Source organism: Amblyomma mixtum, chromosome 4, assembly GCF_055824585.1.
Source record: "Amblyomma mixtum isolate Tamu chromosome 4, ASM5582458v1, whole genome shotgun sequence".
NCBI lineage: Eukaryota > Metazoa > Arthropoda > Arachnida > Ixodida > Ixodidae > Amblyomma > Amblyomma mixtum.
In genome coordinates this window covers 110,449,961-110,465,574 of record NC_143015.1, presented here as the reverse complement: position 1 = coordinate 110,465,574, position 15,614 = coordinate 110,449,961, and the positions used below count along the sequence as shown (strand labels likewise).

Sequence of the window (15,614 nt, the reverse complement as noted above, 5' to 3'; positions counted from 1 at the left end):
GGCTGTGTGTTCGTTCTTTCGAAGTAGTTGCGGCGTCTGCTGGTGTTTGAAACGGCACAAGTCAAAAACAGGTGCCTTGCATGGCCTCGTCCGGCCGCGTGCGCTGTGTTGTTAAACGAAGTCCTCGCTCGGTGAATGAATGCGCGCTCTCTAATTGGCCGCATGCCGCCTGAGGAGGAGGGGAGGTCTCCGCTCATTTTTTTTTTTGTTCTTTTAAAATGCCGAGGTTAACGGGAACCGGATGTTCCGCCGGGAGTGGCGACGATGGCGCGGCACGCCGGATGTGACCGCCCGGAACATTAAAAAAAAACAAAAAAAGAACAGGCGCGGCCGTGTGTTCCTCGTTTGTGCACCTCACGTTTGATCTCGGTTTCATTTTTTCTGTTTCGGTAGTTCGTGTTCATTTTCGTCATCTTTTCCCCAGCTTGTCGTCGGCGGGGCGGGTGTCATCAGATACAGCCAGCAGTTTTTTTTTTTAATTTGCCGTTTCCGTTTTGCGGCGCTACAAGAGAGGCGGCTTGCCTCCTGCTGCTAAGCGGTTTGTGTACTGCCTTCAGGAGAAGCTCCGGCTCCGGCTGCTGTAGTGGAGGAGGCGGGATGGGGGCTTCCGGGCTGTCCGCCTCAGCCGACGAACGCTCGCGTTCTTGGCGTGTCGCTTATAATTCCTAGCAGGCTTGTTGAAATATTAGGTAGTCTTGTATATACCGAATCCCCCTGCATGGTTTTAACGCGTTTTTTTTGTCGTTGTTGTTTGTTTATATCCATATAACAAAAAGGTAGAGCTTTCAGATTGCATCCCGCTTATATTTATTATAGCCGCCGTGGTGGCTGAGTGGTTATGGTGCTCGGCTGCTGACCCGAAAGACGCGGGCTGGATCCCGGCCGCGGCGGTCGAATTTCGATGGAGCCGAAATTCTGGAGGCCCGTGTACTGTGCGATGTCAGTGCACGTTAAAGAACCCCAGGTGGTCGAAATTTCCGGAGCCCTCCACTACGGCGTCTCTCGTAGCCTCAGTCGCTTTGGGACGTTAAACCCTATAAACCAAACCAAACCATCCCGGTTATAATCAGACGTTTACTGGAGCTCGTTGCTAGGGCTCGTTATTATTATTATTATTGATGGACATAGCATCCGCTTTCCGTAATGAGAACTCGAAGTGGACAGAACATCTTTTTTCTTCTAATTGTAAGCAGTTCGACACGCGCACTTGGTGTTTACAAGAGGGAAGCGTCCGTTCGAATAAACCGGGTGTTCGAATTAAGCGAGTTTCAGCTGGCGAGAGTCCGCTAAGTAACGAAGCGCGCGTCTTAGCCAGGGCTGTTTTCTCGCACGGTAACTTATCAACACTTAACAGGGAAACTACGACGCGTAGATCACTCCCTTTTTATTCCTTTCCGTTTAGAGTGTATGAAAGGGAGTGTTCTAGAGGCCAGCTTATATACTCCCTGCTTACTCCTTTCTGTGTATAGGTGCACACACCGTGGCCTCCTCAGAGCTACTCTTCCTCCTCCGTTCTCCTCTTCTTCGATTCACCGGTACACACTCCTCCATTCGCATGACAGGCACACTGGCGTCCGCGCTGAAAGAGCGCTCGTATCTCTGTCTCTTTTTCTGGCACGGTGGCCAACCGATAGCTCTGCTCGCATGCTCGTCACACGGCGCCGCCGCCGCACTGAATGCACGGAAGTTCTCGGAACGGGCCGGCCGACCTTGGCTGTTGTTCTTTTGTTTGTTGATTCCTTCCCCCTTCCTTCTTTTCATTCTTCGAACACGCCGCTCGGTTGATGATGAAGGCAGACGCCATTGCGTGTACAGGCAGTAGTTGTAGTGGGAGTATATGGTGCGCCGGCCCCTTTGTATAGCCGCGGCCACTCCCAGGTGTAGGTGTGTGGGCGTCTGTGTGTCGCGCGCGGGGTTCCATGCCTTCGAGCGCAGTCTTCTATAGAGGCAGCCATTAACGGGGGACTCTCTTGGGGACAATTTCGTACGTCGGTCGTTTTGCCTCGAGGAAGCCGAAAGTTGGGAGAGCCTCTGTCGCGTCAGCTGTCATATAGCGAAACGCATTTAATGGGTCGCGTGATCCATTAAAAGCCCCTACACGTATAAATCTACACATCTTGATGTCAGATGATGTTGATTCGTAGATAGCATCGCGTGAGCGCCCTTTCGAATTTTCTCTTTTTTTCTTTTACGCGAAAAATCGCCTTCGATGACATCTGTCGTCCCATCGCGCTCTGAAATTACGCGAGTCCCGGCGGTGACGTCATTACCTTGACTGGTGAGTTTTGAGTGTCTTGCAGTAGAGCTATAGCTTCCACGGTTGGCTGTGCACGGGGCGAGGAGGTTTGGGTTCTCGCTTGCCATTGCGCATGCGCGGTTAGTGGCATTCCGCGCAAAGGGGATCTCTGGTGGAACTTACTAAATTGCACCACCGGTCGCGCTGAGCCGAAGGTCTCTGGTGTGGTGTCCGAAGTTGTCCGCATAATGGTTCTACTCGGCCGCGCTGGCTCGTTCGACTTGTGGAGAACGGATCGGTCAAATTCGTGGCCCGCTGGCGGAGGCAACGTTGCCCGAGACAGTGTGACGGAAACGGCACGATTGCGTAGTGTAACGTCAGGTGAGTAGATTTAACGCTGCCGCCGGCCGCGTCGACGGATTTTTGGGTCCATTGTTTGTTTGTTTTTTTTTAATGGTGCGCAAGACAATAGTTTGTGTGAGTGACGACGTGGAATTCATCTATAGGTCAGCTGAGTAAATTGTCATTCATTTTTTTGTTGTGTAGTTTCGGTTTCTGTTTCAACGGCCCTGATCGACGGGCTGTGTCGTTCCGTGGACTCCCTGGCAGCGCCGCAACACGGTGTCGCGTTCCACTCTTAGAGGCGAAGCTCAAGAGCCGTCCAATTTTTTTTATTCTTTTTTTTTGCTTTGCTTTTCGCTCCTGAATAACACATCGAGGGCTAGTTGGTTACAAGGCACAACAGCGCAAGCTACACAGGGACAAGAAGGTAGACGGGGACAAGAAAGATCAGCGCTGTGTGTGCCTCGTCTACTTTCTTGTCCCTGTGTAGCTTGCGCTGTTCTGCCTTGTCGCTCCTGTTGATTTTTTATTGACCATCCGCCGGCACGCAGTCTCCTCGCGACTCATGTGTACAAGATTGCTTCTCTATTACACGGCTCGGTGATCCGACGGTTGGCTGCCCACGCATCCGACCCCCCCCCCCCCCCCCTTCCTCTCCTTCCCCTGGCCCCTTTGAGTTCCCGCTGTGGGCGTTGGTGAGGGAGCTATTTCGGAACGGACGATCGGTCTCAATTTGCGACAGCCGGCCCATCTGTCTCTCGCCCCGTATGGGGCAGCTCGGGCTGCTCGCTCGGTATAGTATACGTAGCTTCCGCTGCTCCCGCGTACGCTTCCGAGGGGGCCCGGCGTCGTTTCTTCGAGCGCTGGAGTGACCGGGACCGGTGGGAATAGTAGGGGCTAGTTATCAGTAACAGGGCCCGGTGGCAACAGGAAGCTATGATAAAAACGACAGGGACCGATAGTAATGGTAAGGACAGAATGCAACAACAGGTGCTGATGACGGCAGGTATGCTGATGGCAAAAGCCGGTATCGATGGCAATAGCGGTGATTGATTGATTGATTGATTGATTGATTACAAACATCTTTATTTCTTCAATATTCACAGAACATCTGGGTGGGCCGCCTAGTCCGGTAGTCCACTGGCTGCTGCTGCTGCGGGGGCCCTCCCCACCAGCCAGTGCTGACGGTCAGGATCATCGCTGAGCAGAATAGCCTCCCACTGCTCCTCCGAGGGGTTGGGAATGGGGTCAACTAAGGGATTGAATTGGCATGCCCACACCATGTGGTAGAGGTTATCTACCTCTCCACAGTGTGGGCACAGCGGAGAGTATAGTGTAGGGGTACCACTGGTGTAATTTAGCTGGTGTTGGGTATGTGTTGGTTTGTAGTCTCCTAAAGGGGTTCTCTTCTAACTTATTGATGGATTTGTGCGGTGTTGGGTACTTTTTCCTGGCTGCTCCGGCCGATATGAACATAGGGGCCGATGGAAACGACAGGGGGCGATGCAAAAACAGGCCATGGATGGAAACAGGTACAGCAGCGGTTACGGCACGAACCAGCTCTCATAACAGTGCGATGAAGAAAAAAATGACCAAGCTGTGGTGTCCGCTACGAATGTACATACAAGCCCAGACGGCAGTTTAGCGCGAACGATTTATTTCGACCGGGTGTGGGTTGCCGTTTTGCAAGGAAAATGCTGGTGAGGAGCGTTAGAAAGCGAAACTGGCACAAGTGAGTCAGAATACAGCGAGAATGGAGTCGGACGAAAAGTGACGACGACGACAGGAACGTTGTGCGACAGTGAAAGAAAGTGAGGGCTGGTAGCATACGCTCTGAACACGAATACTCCTATATGGGAGTAAAGAGGGAGTAAGGTGTTCTATAGCACACACCCTTTTTTAAAAAGGAATTGTGCTATAGCGTACAGCTTATACTCCTTTTGTACCCCCTTTTTGGAGTGTATACAGGGTGTTTCACCTAAGACTTCCTGCAATTTTTAAAAATAAGCTATTTGAATTAGATGCGCGCTTTTTCTGGCACAGCATTGTCAGTGGTGTAGTACATCATAATTCAACTAAGACGTGCTAACTAGCAGGCTTGTTAACCAATATTTAATAGTTAACTTTTAAACTATTACAGTTGGGCTCCTTAATTATTGAGAGGCATGCAGCCCACCGTAAGTAATGTCCATATCCGTTTTTAGAATTTCGAGAACGCGATTATCCTCGGCGCTGTGGCCCAACAGATTTCGCCTTCATCGCGCCAAAATACATGCGGTTTGAGAAGCTTGCAGGCAAAGCAACCTCTCCAGTGAACCTAACTCGTCGAAATAGCCAAAATCTGTTGGGCCACAGCGCCGAGGATAATCGCGTTCTCGAAATTCTAAAAACGGATATGGACATTACTTACGGTGGGCTACATGCCTCTCAATAATTAAGGAGCCCAAAGGTAATAGTTTAAAAGTTAACTATTACATATTGGTTAACAAGCCTGCTAGTTAGCACGTCTTAGCTGCATTATGATGTACTACACCACTGACAATGCTATGCCAGAAAAAGCGCGCATCTAATTCAAATAGCGTATTTTTAAAAAATGCAGAAAGTCTTAGGTGAAACACCCTGTATAGCTACACCCGTCGACTGGTGACATCAGAAACAAGGCGACAGGGCGACATATTTTTCCATCCATGTGTTCCTCCCACAAAACACCGCACGGCTTATACACCCGAGTGTAATAAGGGAGTAATTACTCATTGACGTCCACCCGAGTGCTACCATACGGCTACAAAGGAAAGCTGTAGACTACGAAGTTTCTGAGAAAGCTGTATAGCTTTCCTTTGTAGCCGTACGGCTGCGCTCGGGTGGATGTCAATGAGTAATTACTCCCTTATTACAAATCTACTCCACCTTGGGGGGATTTCCCTAAACATTTGACCAACCCGAGTGTACGGAATACATTTTTCCGGGGTACCAACGGTGCACCTCTATGCTCGTTTGCGGAATCGGCAGAAAACTTTTTCTAGCTGGCGTTACGAGAGCGAGCGCTTGGCGCTCGATATCGTTTTGCGCTATGAGCGTAAAACACCGAACGTCGCGCGCATTCTTCGGTTTCTGTCCGGTACTTCGCGTCTTGGACGGCACCTAAACCTTGGCCGTATACCACGCCAGCCAGCTGTAGCGCCTCTGCTGTCTTCCGCGCGTATGGGACCCTGACCTGTATACTACAGCTACATGTTTCTGTGCGTGCGTCTCGCTAATCGCCGCAAGGTCGGGCGTACAATTAGTTAGGTGGTGAGAGAAAGAGAACCCCAATTGAGTTAGGTTTTATAATCCACTTAGTCGCACGCCCTAACGAGCTCCCTTTGTTTGTCCCGGTCTCCTGGCTGGGTGTATACAACCTGTACGTACAGAGTGCGCAACATTTTTGTCCTTTTTTACAGTTTGGGCTGTTGCGGGAGCGTATACAGTGTTGGCGCCAATGGCGCGACACGTTTACACGCAAGCCCCCAACAGCGCATGGTGGGAAACGCACTTGACTTGTCGAGCACGAAACGGGAGGAACGGTGTAGAAAGCAAAAAAATAAGGACTACAGTACTAGAAATCAGACCGAGAAGAATAACAAACGAGATAACTAGTGAGAGAGAGAGAGAGAGGGGAAATAAAACGAGAAAACAAGAACGTCTATAGGCCTGCTCCCGTACCGAGCACGGTGCGCTGGTTGGAGTTTCATAATTGGACGCCCTTCTGTATAGCAGCAGTGCCTGTATTTTGTTCGTGGTTTTGTTGTTGTTTTCGAACCGCGACGGTAGTAGGAGGGGCTGGTTTTCCAGGGCCTGCTCCGGAAGTCGCTCCGACGTCCGTCGCCCCCGGAGGGTTCCTTCTTCGCCTATTAGTTTCTGCTGCTTTTTTTTTTTTTGCGCCTTTAACCATGTAATGTCCCGCTTATCGCGTACTACACGGAATGTACAAATGTCGTCAAACTTTCCTTTTTTGCTTGTTTGTTTCTGCAAAACAGGAGTCGGCGCCGGAGAGAAGATAGTTGGCGGTTAGGAACTTTTCTGTCGCCACGCATTTTCACTTCCTGAATGTGAGAGTGTTAGGAATCGTGGGCTGTGCTTCTGTATGCACTTGTTTGTGCTCGTGACCTCCTTCGAGCGCAGTGGTGTGTCAGCCAAGTCTAAGCCAAAGACATCTAATGGACCCTGGATGGAAAGGCCAAAGCACGACCGATGGACTTGATGGCATTCTAGGAAAGCCAGAACGAAGCGAGCGGAATACAACTCAGGAACGAAGCTGCTTTTCCCTTTCCATCCAATGGCATCGGCCGATTGTTCATGACCCTGCTAGTGTGACAAAGAAGGGAGTGGTAGATGAAAGCTGAGAGTCCGCTCCCTCCATAGCTATAGACCTTATGCAAAATTGCTGCCATCTATCGGAGAAAAGCAGAACCAGTGGAAAGCGGCCATGTTGGAGGATGACTGAAGCTGGTTTCGCCTCTGCTCTCTGGATTTAGACCCGCCCTGCGATAGCTTCCTTACGGCTGTGCTGGCTCGAAAGCCCTAGTTCCTTTCACTTGAGCCTGTAAACATGACTGAATGGTCAGTCGACCTGTCTCTGCTTCCCAAGTTTCCAAGTGACTTCGCAAACACTTACGCGCCCAAAACACTTTCCGAACGTTTTTCACGGAGTCCTACGTCAGTCTGCCGATGCCGAAGACCAAGAAATGTACGAGGCAATTACAGTTTTCATTTACGGCTAAAAATGTGCGCATTTCGGTCTAGTTTGAGTCCGTTTTTATTTGATTCGATACTTTTTGCGAACGGGCGTGCCGCTTGAATTGCTGTTGTTGTGGTAGCGTTTTCTGTGTGTTGCGTCGGCGCCGAAAGCAAACGATAGTGAACCTCAAGCTCATGTTGGTAGTGTCGAAAAAAGTGGCCTCTCAACATGCAACGCCTTTCATTTTCCTTGAAAACTTCATGCAGCATTTGTTTGTTTGCCCTAGTGCTTAAAGTTGCTTCGTGCGGCGAGCGGCCAGTTCGTACCAGTGGTGAGCAGCCTTGCGAAGAGCCTCAGAGTGGTGTGCTGCATGATAAGTGAAGTGAATCCTTGCTAGTGCTTCCGTCGAAACAAATATTCGCACTAAAACTAACGCATGTAATCGCTGCGGCGGATAACGCTAGGAGCGACAATTCACACAAAGCGCGACCCGTACCACTTAACAGCTGATCACGATTACTCTCGCGAGGCCGATAATCGCAGCACTTCACGGGAAATCGCAGAAGAAAAACAGCTTTTGTGTGATATTTTCTTCGTGCCTACAATTTCTTATTTCATTAGCTGCATGGAGATAACGAAATGCCTTGCGCGATGCCTCGACATGTAGCGACGGTTCTGCAACATTTGTGCTGCGGATGTCGGGGATCGCAGTCCAAAAATAGAAATGCGCTCAAATCAAGCGCTTTTTTCCCTGGACGTCTTTGTGACCCGTACAGCAATACACTGAACAGTATGTGGGCATATTGAGGACGGTGAAACTCGAGCGCGCGCGACGAGCGTGCACCGGTGTGTGCTGTGAATGCGGCGGCTATCCTCCAACATGGCGGATCGCGCGCGGCGACCGCTAGATGGCAGTGCATTTCGCATAAGGTCTATAGGCATAGTCCCCCCACTGCGTTGTCGGGCCGCTCCCTGCATTGTCAGGCTAGCAGGGTCGTGAGAATCGGCCGACGCCATTGGCTGGAAGGGTGGTTCCTTTGATGGGGGAAAAGCCGCTTCGTCCTTGAGTTGTACCCGACTATAGTCCAAGGGAAACTTAATGGTCAGTAGAACCGAAAAGAGCCAACCGGAATCCAGTGCAAGGCGAAGGCAACCAGAGAGCTCCAACGAAGTCCAGGATGAACGTGTGGGGTTATGTGGCTAGTGGAGTGGGGGAATCTAGTGGAATACGCAGAAGACCCCGGCTAGAAAGCTGAGATTTCTTCAAAAAAAAAAACGAAACAAAAAAAAAAACTGAGAGCTGTTGAGCAGTCTGCCAGGGAAAAACAATAAGTCGTGTTGTCACATGGTGCCGGTCCAATCAGTGGCGATCGGTTTCGTGACGTCACGCTTGAAGCCATTACTGCCAATCTTTTCTTCTCGGAGTAGAAACAAACGTAGGAGAAATGACAGATTTTGTAAAACAAAAGCGTAGTCAAATCCCCCCCCCCCCCCCCCCCCCCGCGCTCTCTTATTATTTTACCGCGTTAAAGAATGGAAGTGACTTGGAGTTGGTCCCTCTGGTTTCCAGTGGGCATGCAAACTTTCTGCTGACCTAGTGCGCGGCTCCTCTGGGGTGAACTACTTGGAAACGGGGTCTGTGACCCCGCCTTGTGTAGACTAAAATATCTTGTGCTACAACTCGTTTGAATGCTTCAGCATGTTATGTTCATAAGTCTATGTTTGCATTTTTTACAACACAGCATATAACCTTTTTCGATCGGACGCGCACTTATTACTCTTTCCCTAGAGGTGGCATACTTAGGTTCATTATATCCGAGGTAAGACATTCAAGTTCGTTATATCCGAGTTAGTATACCTAGTTCGTATAGGTCGCGTACTAAGTTCGGCCACCCTTTCACTGACACACTGCGCTCGCCATTCTACTTGCACCGACCCTTCTAATGTTAACGCATTAGCGAACATCGTGATCAAAAGTTGGGTTTAAGCTTTCGCGAATCGGTAGGCAGGTTTTGTCTTTTTTTTTCTTTTTGTACAATCGACATGCACCGAAGGACTTCGACGATGTGTTTCGCATATCTCCCCATGTTTTCGTGCCGCGCGTTCGTTTGACGTGCGCGCTCCTCTTTCAATCTGGGACGACATCGGACGGCCCACATATCGCCCTAGTCTCTCTGGTTGCGTCTTCTTCCCAGACGAGTGAGTGGGTGATAAGAGCCCCTAGACCCAAAAGGGGGTGAAGCCCTATAGGAGACGAGACGATTAGTGCTTCTTATTTCTTTGTCTCGTATCGCCGTGGTTATCAAGCGTGCGAAAACGGCGTACACCGAACGTGATGCTTGTCGCGCCCGCGCTATCTGTCTGCGCGGCGTCCTTTTATGGATGCGTCCTTCCGAAAGTCGCGCCCGACTCTTGATACGTCGCGCGGGACGCAATCTCTCTGTCATCTTCCACTGTCCCCCTTTACGTCCGTGTCCCTCTGTTTATATCTTTCCTCGGAGGCTGTCACATATACGTGGTTGTGCCTCTGCTTTGGTCATTCCCCTTGTGGCGACTCTCATAGCGTGGGGGTCCCATAAAACAAACTCGACCATTCCTTTTGTCTGTCGTAGGCAGCTGGAGATCTCTCTCGAGACAGTGACCGCCACTCCCGAACGTCACTTACGGCGCAAAGACGCAAGACGCGTTGATTCTGAATTGCCCCAGCCTTTCGCGAAGCAGAACCGATCTTTTGGAACTGATCTGTTTTTTCATTTGCGAGGCGTTGACCTTTGTCACTCTTGGAAGGGTGCAAAACATGACTCGTCTGTGTGTCGGAATACGAGACAGGTTTTTGCTTCGGAAATGCGGTGCGACATTCGTGTTGCCAGTTTTTGAGAAATTTTGTTTCTTGTTCATTTCTGGCACCTCTTCCTCATCCTCCTCCTCTTGCGGTCTTTTTACTCTCACCCTTTGCCTGAACAATGAAGCACAGTGTGGCTTCTTTCCTCTCCTCGAGCAAAAAAAAAGAAAAAAAATCCACCCTTTCCTGAATCAACCCCCCCCCCCCCCCCCCAAATGTTTTGTCGTCTGACTCCAGTTATGATACTGCGCTTCGGAACCCGTAAAGGCCCTTTCCTGTGACGTTTTCTTTGGGAGCCAGTAGTAAGTGACTCTACAGGAGCCAGCAAGTCTGAAGTGGGCTCTCCGCATGAAAAACGACAAAATGAAACCGCGCTGCATATATTAACTACCGTAATTTCCTGTATACAGTCCGCACTCGGTGTGTAGTCGGCAAAATTCAATTTTGGTTTAATTTTTTTTTTTACTATATAGATTATCCGCACCCCGTAGATAGTCCGCACATAAGATTATACCTGCACGCGCTGATTAGTATATGATTAGGGCTGTCGGAGCGAGAATATAGCCTGTCGTTTGTACGTCGAAAGAAGGCTCGGTTATTGTGTAGGGTATCTTCGCCGTTACTCTCATCATCGGGTTCAGACGTCAGCAAGCTGGCTTTAGTGAAGCCATTGACGATAACCTAACAGGAGATCGCTTTCAAGTATTGTGTCACCGACTTGCACACCTCCGAGTGCGTTCATGTCCTTGGAAAGTGAGATAGCAACGATTGCGAGGAAGCATCTGGTGTGGCAAAACTTCTCGACATAGAAAAGCATTGCACATTTCGTGCGGTATTTCCAGTTTCGTTTATTCAGCACCGTAACAGGATGCTTGAAGCGTGGCGAAAAAAAAAAAACAGCGCGAAATTTCAACCTTTAGACATGGATATAGTACGCGGACTGTATACCGGAAATTACGGTATGGGGTGAACAACCACTGCGCTTAGTGATTTATAGATGCAGTTTTCGGGGAAAAAAAGAGAAATGAAAGTGGTTTTTAGGGAAAGTAAAGGCGCAGTACCTGTCTGACATCTCGGTGAGCAGTTATGATTTTTTATCGGGTTATATTGGTAATCGGAAGACGCCGTAACTGCATCGCTTCTAGGCAGACACCTAAACCGTGCCTTGAGGAAAGAGAGAGAGGTGTGAGCCGTAGTGGAGGGCTCCAAATAATTTCGACCATCCGGGGATCTCTAAGAGTTACTAAATGATGAATGACGATGAGACCGGTGTGGCTAAACTCGTGGCCTCGAGTTTCATATCGTCGATCTGGATTGGAACTCTGTGCCACTGACCCCGTGCACGTTTCAGAGCTCGAGACGGTTCGTACGTCAGACGGGTCGATTTGAATCGACCCGCTGCGGTGTCGTCGGCATCTCATCTCGGTTCGTCTGGCGGCCGCTTTCTATCTCGTGCCGTCGTCTGCGTCATAGCTTGCGTGCGTGCGCGCCCAGTCGCTCTTTCATGAATGGCGCCGTCGCGGCGTGCGTTGTCGTCGTCTGTCGGGCAAAGCGGACAAAGTCGATATTATAGGAGACACGCAACTCACGCCGCCGACGCCGCTGCCCACGACACGGCCCAGCTACGGGCGGTCACCTCCCCCCCACCTCCTCTTTTGCGTTTTGTTGCGATTTTGATGCGATTTTGTTGATCATTTCCGCCGCCTTATCCGATCGCGGCGGGCCGCGCTGCTATCGGCGTCGCCCGTCGGTCGGGGCTTGCCCGGCTTTGCGGCCGCAGAAAAAAAAGAGAAAAAAAAAAACCTCCCGCGGCGTGAGAGCGACCTTGGGGGAGAGAAGGGCGAGCAGCCGCCGTACTTTCTTTCTCTCCTCCTCTCCCGCATCGCTGAAGCATCGCCCGGGCCGCCGTCGGTCGGACGCGGATACGCGCCGCCGCCGCTGTCTCTTTCTCTCTCTCTTGGATCTGAGAGATGCCTTACTTGGCTTTTTCTTTCCTCTGGATGCTGTGCGTGTGTGCCGCCTGCGGAGACCGCCCTCCTCTCCTGGAGGTCGTCGGACGGCCTCCCCGTCCGCCTCGTCTCTTCCCCTTCGATCCCCTCCTTCTCTCCTTCCTGAAGAACTGGCTTTTGCCCCCCCCCCCCCCCCCCCCACCCCTCTTTTTTTTCTGTCTTCCTCTCTCTCCTCCACTGCCTCCGTGTCTGTCTGTGCCTTCCCCGGGCCCCCCGATCGAGCGGGGATTACGACCACTCTTTGTTCTGTTTCCGTGCGGGTTGGTTGTTGGAACAGGGCCGGCTGGGAGGGGGGGGGGGGGGGGGGGGGTGCTGCTGAGGGAACGGCCGTTTTGGCGAATGCCGAGCTGGCTGGCATCCGGCGCCGTCCGTCTTTTCTTTTCTGGGAGATGACGTGGGCTTAACTATATGGCTTGTAATCCCCTGGACCTCGCTGGCTTGGCGGCGGCGGGAGGTTTTGGTTTGCAGGGGAGGTGACCGTTTGTTTCTGTGCAAGCGTTGCGTGCCGAAGTAGGCATGACGAAACGGTCGGAATGCTTGCATGGGAGGGCTATGGAATGCCATCCTTTGTTGTTGTTCATATCGGTTGGGGTGTCTATGTAGCTGGCCTGGACGCTCAATAATAAAGGGCGCTGATGTTGACAAATCAGTGTGTCATGCATACATGCAGAGCACAACACCGAGTACATTGCACTCTTGTGCAGAGGTCAAGCTAGCAGCCCCTTTGTTGGGTTTGGTTTGGTTAATGGGGTTTAACGTCCCAACGCGACTCAGGCTATGAGCGACACCGTAGTGAAGGGCTCCGGATATTTCGACCACCTGGGGTTCTTTAACGTGCACTGACATCGCACAGTACACGAGCCTCTAGAATTTCGCCTCCATCGAAATTCAACCGCCGCGGCCGTGATCGAACCCGCGTCTTTAGGGTCAGCAGCTGAGCACCATAACCACTGAGCCACCGCGGCGAATCCTTTGTTGGGGTAGACAGTACATTCAGTGCCTGGACTCATGTAGTGCTTGTTATTTTAGATGTTTTATAACTAAAACTAAATGTGTATAAAGGAATTCCCCATGGTGCAGTAGATTGCAATCGAGGGAGTAATTACTCATTACATCCACCTGTATGCAGCCATATGTATCCTGGTCAGACCTTGCATACATTTTGATATACATTTGTCTTTCATGGCATTTTTAGAAAATGCATTACTTCTGCAGCCTGAATGCTACAGGAAGTCAGAAAGTACTCACTCTTTGGCTAAATAGTTTCTAACTATCTCGTACTTTACCATGGGATTATTTATAATTTTTATTTAAATACACATTCTGTTGAGCACATATTTAATTAAAAATACGTCAGAAGAAGTTGCATTTTTCTTCAAGCAGAGGCCCGTAGCCGAGAGTATGTTGAACACTCATAGAAGAACTGTTGGTCCTTTGGCTGAAAATGTTTTTTGGGCTACATCCTTGGGAACACCCAGGCTTGGGAAATGCATTTCGATTAGTAGTGCTAAGCCAAACTGTTGGTCGGGCCTGAAGAGGGTACGGCTACAAAGGAAAAGCCTGACCGGGCCACCTGTTAGTAGCTGTCCTTGTTACTCTAGATGAGCTTTGTGTAGTAGGAGTTCGATGCTTGAGCCTGAGACCGAGACAAAATTGTTCGTAGATTCCAAAGAAAAGGAAGCACTAGGCCTAATTTTTGGGAAACGTGGAGTAAGGAGTTGAGGTGTGGAGTGATGTGGGACTCCTCCAGGTTCCTCTGTCAGCTGGGTCTTCTGTGCGATGAAGCCTTGACGAAGGCACATCTGCTGTAGTCAGATACAACTCCAAATGAAGTGACAAAGGCTCCTCAACCCAGGTAGCACCGAACATTAGAATAGTGTTATAAAAATGTTATGTAAGTTGGAGTAGTAATGTTACATGTTGCATAGTAACTTTACATTAACAATAAAAGTTAACATATAACATTATAAGGTACATAGGAAACGTTACTTTCACATTCTAAACAAATGTTGTTTTAATATAATCTTCTAAATTTTATTATAATGTTAGATTCGCAACTATAAAACAACATTGCAAATATATTTCGAGCACGGATTTCCAGACATTTTCTCACGGTTCTTAGAGTAAAGATGTTTTTCAACTAACAGTACCTTGTAACCACATCTCTTGGATACCACTCGCCATAGATTACATGAAGAGCCTCATTATTTTGTCACAAAACTTTAGTTATTACCCATTCCCCACTGTCACTCATAGGACATCCCGCAGTAGCGAGCATATAAGCTCGGCGGCATGATATCCGTTTGGAGGTGAGTGAATACGAGTTGCTGTGCTGTAGTGTAGTGGAGAAGGTGTCGCTCTTGTTGTTGGTTCTTGCAAAGTGTTGTAAGTTGTGTGCCGTCACCACTGGCAGGCCTGCATGCTTGTGCGGGGCTGCTTCACCATTTTCGAGAATGTTGCATTTATGTTGTTTACATGTTTCATGAATGTTTGGGGAAGGTTATTCGAACATTTATATGTAACATTACAAAAACATTAGAAAGAAAGGTCATTGAAAAAACATTTGCGCGTAACAAAAATGTAACATTATCGCAAGTTTCGGTGCTACCTGGGAAAGGAGCCCTTCCGACAAATGGCATTGACTGATTCTCATGATGTGGTTAATCCCCTCGGGCGTGCTATCGTGACATCACAGGGAGTTTCAGATGAAAGCAGATTGACCATAGTTTAATCGGGATAACTGCGGGGTCATGAAAAACGATCCACTCCATTGGCCTCCTTCGAGGGCCATCTGTCGTTTCGTTCTTGATTTGCATCCGACTGTAGTGAAAACATTGGAGCTGATCTATGTATGCCCTGTTTTAGTCTCGACAAATCTCTGCTTTCCAGCAGCATCATCTGTACACTGTGGATCTTCGCGTGTCTAGTTTCATTTAATGCCAAGTTTTCGTTTGTTCAAACTGAACAGGCTTTCCTAGTACGTCCATTGCTTGTTTGAATTGGGGTATTGCACTGGGCATAATGAAAGAAAAACTCTAATCTGTTAAGCTTGGTTGCCTCTAGTGTGAAAGCTTCATGAAGAATGTGTTGCAGCAAGCCATATTTTGACATGCATACGGCCTTCAATCAAAACGCACAGCCTGCACTTGGGCATGGGAACATCACAAGATGTGTGTCACTTTCTAGCTGTGTGTGCTCGGGTTGCAAAGAAGTGGAGAGTTTTTTGTAGGTGTGGGGCTATGTAAATTCTTGACTCTGCATTTAACCTTGTAGACTAAAACTGTGACGGATAAATACCTTTTCATGGCAGCGGACAAATATGTGGACCACACGTCATCATCCACTGTTTGTTTCACATTTGATATTTGTGTTTGATGAGGTGTCATTTTGAACATGGCTGCATTGCCCATGAAACTTTGAAGAGGGAGCTATACTGGTCTTTTCCTTTTTTTGGGGGGGTTGTTGAGT

The 15,614-nt window shown here is 49.4% G+C and overlaps 1 protein-coding gene across 1 annotated transcript in view; it reads left to right on the top strand.

Moving 5' to 3' along the window:
- The window catches only part of LOC149347843 (E3 ubiquitin-protein ligase SMURF2-like), a 133,942-nt gene that overhangs the window by 72,841 nt on the left and 45,487 nt on the right, over nucleotides 1–15,614 (top strand). The window lies entirely within an intron of this gene.